Genomic DNA, 6,000 nt, shown 5'->3' on the forward strand with positions numbered 1-6,000 from the left:
CATGTGGTGGCACCAAAAGTACAGCCCAGAGAAAGGCTGCGGTTGAAGCCGGTAACTGTTAAGTTACAGGAGAAGGAGAGACGCATGCAAAAATAGAGGGAACCCTTCCATAGTCGGGCAGCGAAGGGTCTGAGCAGAGCATCAGGACACACTCGAAGCGTGCGTTCGCGGAGCAGACGTGCGCTGCGCAATGGATGCTGCGTGTTCCCTGTTGAATGGCGACGATTTGTAAAGCAGGGACTGCGTTGTCCCTCTCCCTGCTGCTTTGCTCATCCCAGTGAGACATCTTCGCAGATCCAAAGCCGAACTTCTTCCCTTCTAAACCTTCTTGTTTGCTTTCTCTGCTGCCCAAAGTTTCTGAAACTCCCTAACTGTGCTGTAAGTCATCTCAATTTTTCAAGCTTAATAATTGGCTCTAGGTAATAATAGCATTGCTAAAACTTTCCCTTCTGTCACCTACAAAAACGTGAACTAATTTCCTGTAGCTCCATATAGTAATAAATAGACGTTGTTATAGCATTACATTGGGGTCCAGAATGCAGAAAGTGCCCCTGCATGCAAGCTGGGTAGCACAAAAGTTTGCTATGATGCCTGCCCTGAAGACTGATTACAGGATGAATCTGCTGTCTCTGTCGTTCTTTCCCTCTTTTTCAGTTGTTTTCATGTGTATGCTCTGTTGGTAAGCTCTTAACATCAGGGAATGCGTCTCAATTATAAGGGGAGAAATAGCAGTAATAATAAAGAGATGGACTGCAAAAAGGGGGAAGACATCTCTGGTGGGAGAAGACAGTAGAGAAACAGTGCCTGTCTTTTAATAGGACGACTCAAGTGAAAACAGCAGGATTTATTTGATTGTTTGATACACTTATTTTTCAAAGCGAGTTGGTCAGAAAATAGCATATTTGTTCTACAGAAAGTTCCAGTGCTTCAGAACTTCTTTCTGTTCCAAATGAGAAAGAAAAGCACAAACTACTCCCTGAAGTAACGTTCTGTAAAATGCTGATTTGGAATAGTTGAGCTGGGTCCATTGCTTGTGTCATTCCCACTATATTCAAATATTCTCTCTTGTAAAAATGAGCTACTGATGGAATTAACATTTTAGTGTATCTCAAAGTTGAAATGAAATTAAATATTTTGTCCCCTCACCACCTAAAAACACTGTAAATAGCAGCGCATTCAGGATTTAAATCCTATTTTCTGCCACTTCCATTTCACTGAAAAGTTTTCAGCAACTCTCTTTGCAATGTTTAGTATTTCGTGTTTGATTTAGAGAGATTCCCAAGTCAAGTTGCCTGTAGTTAGAATTTTAAAAACAAAAGAGGAAAAGAAAAACTCATCTTCTATTTTAGGGTCTTGCAGTACCAGAAATGCAAACATTGCAGAGTGAATATTTAACTAGTGCATGAGAATCTAAAAAAGTGTAAAGCAAATGCAATGCAACAAGTCTATTTGCCTTGTTCAACTACCGCAGCATTAAGACGTTAAAAATAGATTTACAGATTTCATAATGTGATTGCAACATTCGCACAGGTTGGGATTTTAATTTAACTTTGAACTGGATAGTGCAGATTGCACGGAGACCAGAATGGACTATATTCTAATGGGAGAATTTGCCTTATACAGAATTAACATATCAAAGGCATAGAATGACTTCTTGAGAAGATGGCACAATGCTTGCAAGGTTGGCCATCCTACTGTAACTGTTGGCATCGGAGCAGGATTTCAGACCATTCCAGGCAGTAGGGCGTTAGGGAGGCGCTTGGTCTGTCTTTTTTCATGCTCCTTTGTGCTGAGCACATATGACACAGCTGGTCATGGTACAGCTTGGTACACTTTGCTCCTATCTTCCGTTGGCGTTAGAGGTCCGAACAGGCAGCCTTCTGGTGGGTGACCAGCTGCTCGGAGCAGTGCTGGCGGGTCAGTCGTTTCTAGCAGCGTGCCATCCTGGTGGAAGTCACATTGCCATTGAAAGCAGAACTGTAGTTTGGCCAGGACTACCTCTGTTCATGGCACTGTAGGTTAACTTGTGTTCTTTGAAGACATTTGAATCTGCAAGCAGTACTTTTTGTGAACTCTCTGGTATTCCAGTGCATGTTATTCAGCCTGTTTTGGAAATGGCATCGTTTGGGTTGCCTTGGCAGTAAAATAGGAATGTGTGTATATCTTAGAGCTGAAGAGCCCTTCCTGTGTTGGTTCTGCCCCAGTTCTCTGGAGTGCGCTCTGTGCGCCTTCCCCTGCGCTGAGGTGGTCCTGAGGCAATGCCACCGCTCCGGGTAGAGTTGGTGCCCCGTCAGATGCGGATCTTTACAGTTTCTGGTCAAATCTTGGGGAAGTTTGCAGAATTTGCTGTTAGGAGGAGAATCTGGGCCGTGTCTGTGAAGTACTCCAGCTCTCAGCGCTGGGTTACTGTTTGTGATTTTTTTTTTTTTTGAGGAAAAATATTCAAAAACTAAGACAAGGCAGTGTTTTATCACTATTGGCAGGGTCAGTGAGTAGATGTCATCCTCTTGTAGTTCTTCCCTAACAGCTGCCAGAGTGCTCTGACTCAGGTATAGTCAATAATGTTGGTTTGAATGCCCATCAGTCAATATTGCTAGGAAAGGAAGGGAGGGATGTAGTCAAAGAAATTGTCTGCATCACTAACAAGGATAGATAGTTGCAGTAAAGATTTTGGAAATACAGGCGAAGAGGAGAGTGGCAGAAAGGGTGCAGTGGTAGTCAGGTCCTTAACTGTGATGGCCTGGTATGGTGGAGCGTCAGCCCACAGTGCTGTTAGTTTTAGCTCTGCACGGGATACTGCTTCACTTTGGGATGCGCTCCTCATTACAACTGTGCCTGAAATGGACTTTTTTCTCACTGTGGAAAAATAAAAAAGTAAAATCCAGGCTATTCCCTTCACCCTTTCACTCCAGGATCAGAGTCTGCCACCATCTAGGCCTTGAAAGGCAGAACACAATTCAGACCTTCCTGCACATGCGAGTGTGCACCCTTGAAAGCGCTGTGTCCATTGCACAGTACTTTGCACCCCTGCACACATACGTCAGATAGGATTTCACCACATGCGTTAATTCCTTCTAAGAAAGCATGTTCTTTGGCCCAGTCCCTACCTATGTGTAGTCGTACGTCTCACTGTGAAAAACCCTCTCTGAGTCTCTAAGTATCTTGGCATCACGGACTTTTCTCTGCTTCCTGTGTTACTGCTGATGTATCCCATCCCGTGGTTATCTAGACCTTCTGTGACCAAACAGGTCTATTCCTCACACGTGATGAGCGGCAACACCTGGTACCTCATGAAAAAATAGTCATGGGTCTTGTCAGAGGCCCTAATACAAATTAAGAAGCCCCATCATAGAAATTTGGAACTTTCTAGCTGTTTGCCTTCGTGGGTCCTGAGGAACAGCAACTCTTCGACAACAGGTTCTCCTTGAAAGCTGAGCTCTCAGTATTGCATGAGTTAGCTATTGTCAAGCAGAACTGGAAGCGATATATTTGCAAATATCGATAGCCTGATGTCCGTCTGCACCAAGACATTGCAACTCTCCGCTGGCGTGGTAAGCTTTGTGTGCTTTTCTAGGATAGTGGCATTTCGTGATCACAAGGATTACCCTTGCTCTTCAACAGTGTTAGAAAATGATCCATATGAAAAGGCTGAGTGATGGGATGAGCAAAAGGAGTTAGGAAAACTATATAATTTGGTCTGAGAACTCTGATGCCTTCTGGGTAGTAGCATATAATACACAGCATGAAATATCCCATCAAACACAGACAGCACAGACATGGAGCAATGTTGAGCAAGAAGTTTGACCAGAGCACCGATTATTGATTTCAAAACATCCCAGTGCTATGTGGCCACAACAATCTGAGGCAAAATTGGAGCAGTCAGAAAGAATCAAAGGAGCGCAGACATGCTGCTCACAACTACTGTTGAAGATCACTTAATGCAGATATGCAACAGCTGCAACAAGTTTCATGCGGAGACATGCCTTCATATTTAATTTAAGCGCAGGAATCGGCACTCGCAGGGGAAGGAATGCTGTCTGAAAGTCATAGCGAACCTTCTGCAGCTGGAACCAAATTCATACTGAATCTTATCAAAAGTGAAGGAGCTGTGAGCAGCCTAATAGGTATTTTCATTGCAACAACTTGGGTAGTAACAGCAGAAGTTGAGGATTATGAATTGGGCTATCTTCTTGCATCTCCAGAAATGGCAAATGAGGTTGTCTGTATGCTTGCATTGTTGCTGTCTGCAAGATAGTTGTCCTGAGGATAAGGATGCTATGATTTGCCAGAGCGCAAATTAAGTCATTCCTTTTACACCTGATCTTTTTTTAATCTACATTGCTGCTTTCAGCCATTTACAGCAGCCCCAGGGATTCGTGGGCAACGGCCAAGCGACCTGTGAATGATAACAAAGAAACGTAACAAACTTATGTTCACTCTACAGTGATCCCACTGAAAAGTGTCTAGAGATCCCCCAGCATTCAACATGCTGGAAACAAGTAATCTCCACTAATAGTTAGTTGGATTCACCAAAATTGGCGAGCATCTAGTTTTGCCTTCTAAAAGGAGTTTGAGTGGTTCCCTTCTGAGGGCCACAGACAATTCTTCACTGCAGTTGTTTTTAACACAAAAATATTGGATTTTGATGACTCAGCAAAACTGTCAAGAAACAGGTTGTGCTACAGAGTACATCTCAAACGACACTTTGAAAATCACTATATTTTTATGCGATCTCTTTGCTTTGTTTCTTCCAAATCAGAAGCCATCTAGCTGAGGAATCTATTGTCTCTTGCTATTATACTCTTTGGGGCTGAGCTCCACTAGCACACTGGGTAAAAATCATGACAATATTCACAGCTAGTAACTACTGATTTTTTTTTTCTGCTCATCTTTTGAAGTTGCACAGTGTTCAATAGAAATCTTATTCAGAAATGAAGCTTCAAATTTATCTGAAGCAAAGCAGCAAATGCTTGAGGAATAGCTTTATTCCTCACTATTAGCTCTGGATTCAAGATCTGTAGATTATTGAAACTATTTTGGTTAATTCAGCTTGGAGAACTACCGTAAATTGGGTTTTTTTTGTTTTTTTTTTTTTGTTTTTAATCTCTGAGGACTTCTTTCATCAGTAGGTGCTACTGTAGTCTGCAATGACTTTTGCTCCTTATGGGCAAAAGTTAAACATGAATTTGTATCATGATTGCATTAAGACCTGTGCTGCAAAAACTTTAATTGATATTGCTGTGATCTCTCTTGTCTTAACAGTGTAGGCAAACTAAAGCCCCACAGATCTACTTAAACTTCCCATAGCAAGCTTGTATGATATACTGTACTCCAATGTATTTTTATTAAGCTTCTCTGAAATTATTTTCAAAGGGCAAAAATCTAGGCTTAGCTTGCTACAGAGTTTAATGGAGCCCAACTGTTACCCATAGTCTTTAAAGAACATGCTGTAACCTTTTTGCTAAACAATCTGCTCTGCTGTTACCAAGTTTTACCCAATATTCAAATGAAACTTATTCCTTTTCAACTTTTGCCAAGCTGAGGTTATTAAGAAAGAGATACAAATTAAAAGAATTAAAAATGCAGCTCTAATTAAACACATATGAGCAGTTAAGAGCCGGCTCTGCCCTGGTTATCTGTGCACATAGAAATATCACACACAACTTAAAACAGCCGTAGTCTCTATTAAGTGCTTGCTCAAGGCACCACCAAACAATGTAATAATATGCTGTGCATTTCTCTAGAGCTTTTCATATACAGGTCCCAAAATGCTTTCAAAAATTAGATGAGCCATTGCTATGAAGTTTCTCCTATAAAGGAGAAGAAACTGAGGCAGAAAGGAGAGGAGCGTTCTGCTGAAGCTCATACGATTGGGCATTAGGAGCAGACCTGGGGACCACGACTGTGCAGTCAGTCCCCGTCCGCCTGTGGAGCGTCCCCCTTTACAGATTATTTCACATCATTGCAGAGCTGTAACACTGCTTCCTCCTGTTGATGACT

The sequence above is a fragment of the Apteryx mantelli genome, chromosome 18 (assembly GCF_036417845.1).
Source record: "Apteryx mantelli isolate bAptMan1 chromosome 18, bAptMan1.hap1, whole genome shotgun sequence".
NCBI classification, from domain to species: domain Eukaryota; kingdom Metazoa; phylum Chordata; class Aves; order Apterygiformes; family Apterygidae; genus Apteryx; species Apteryx mantelli.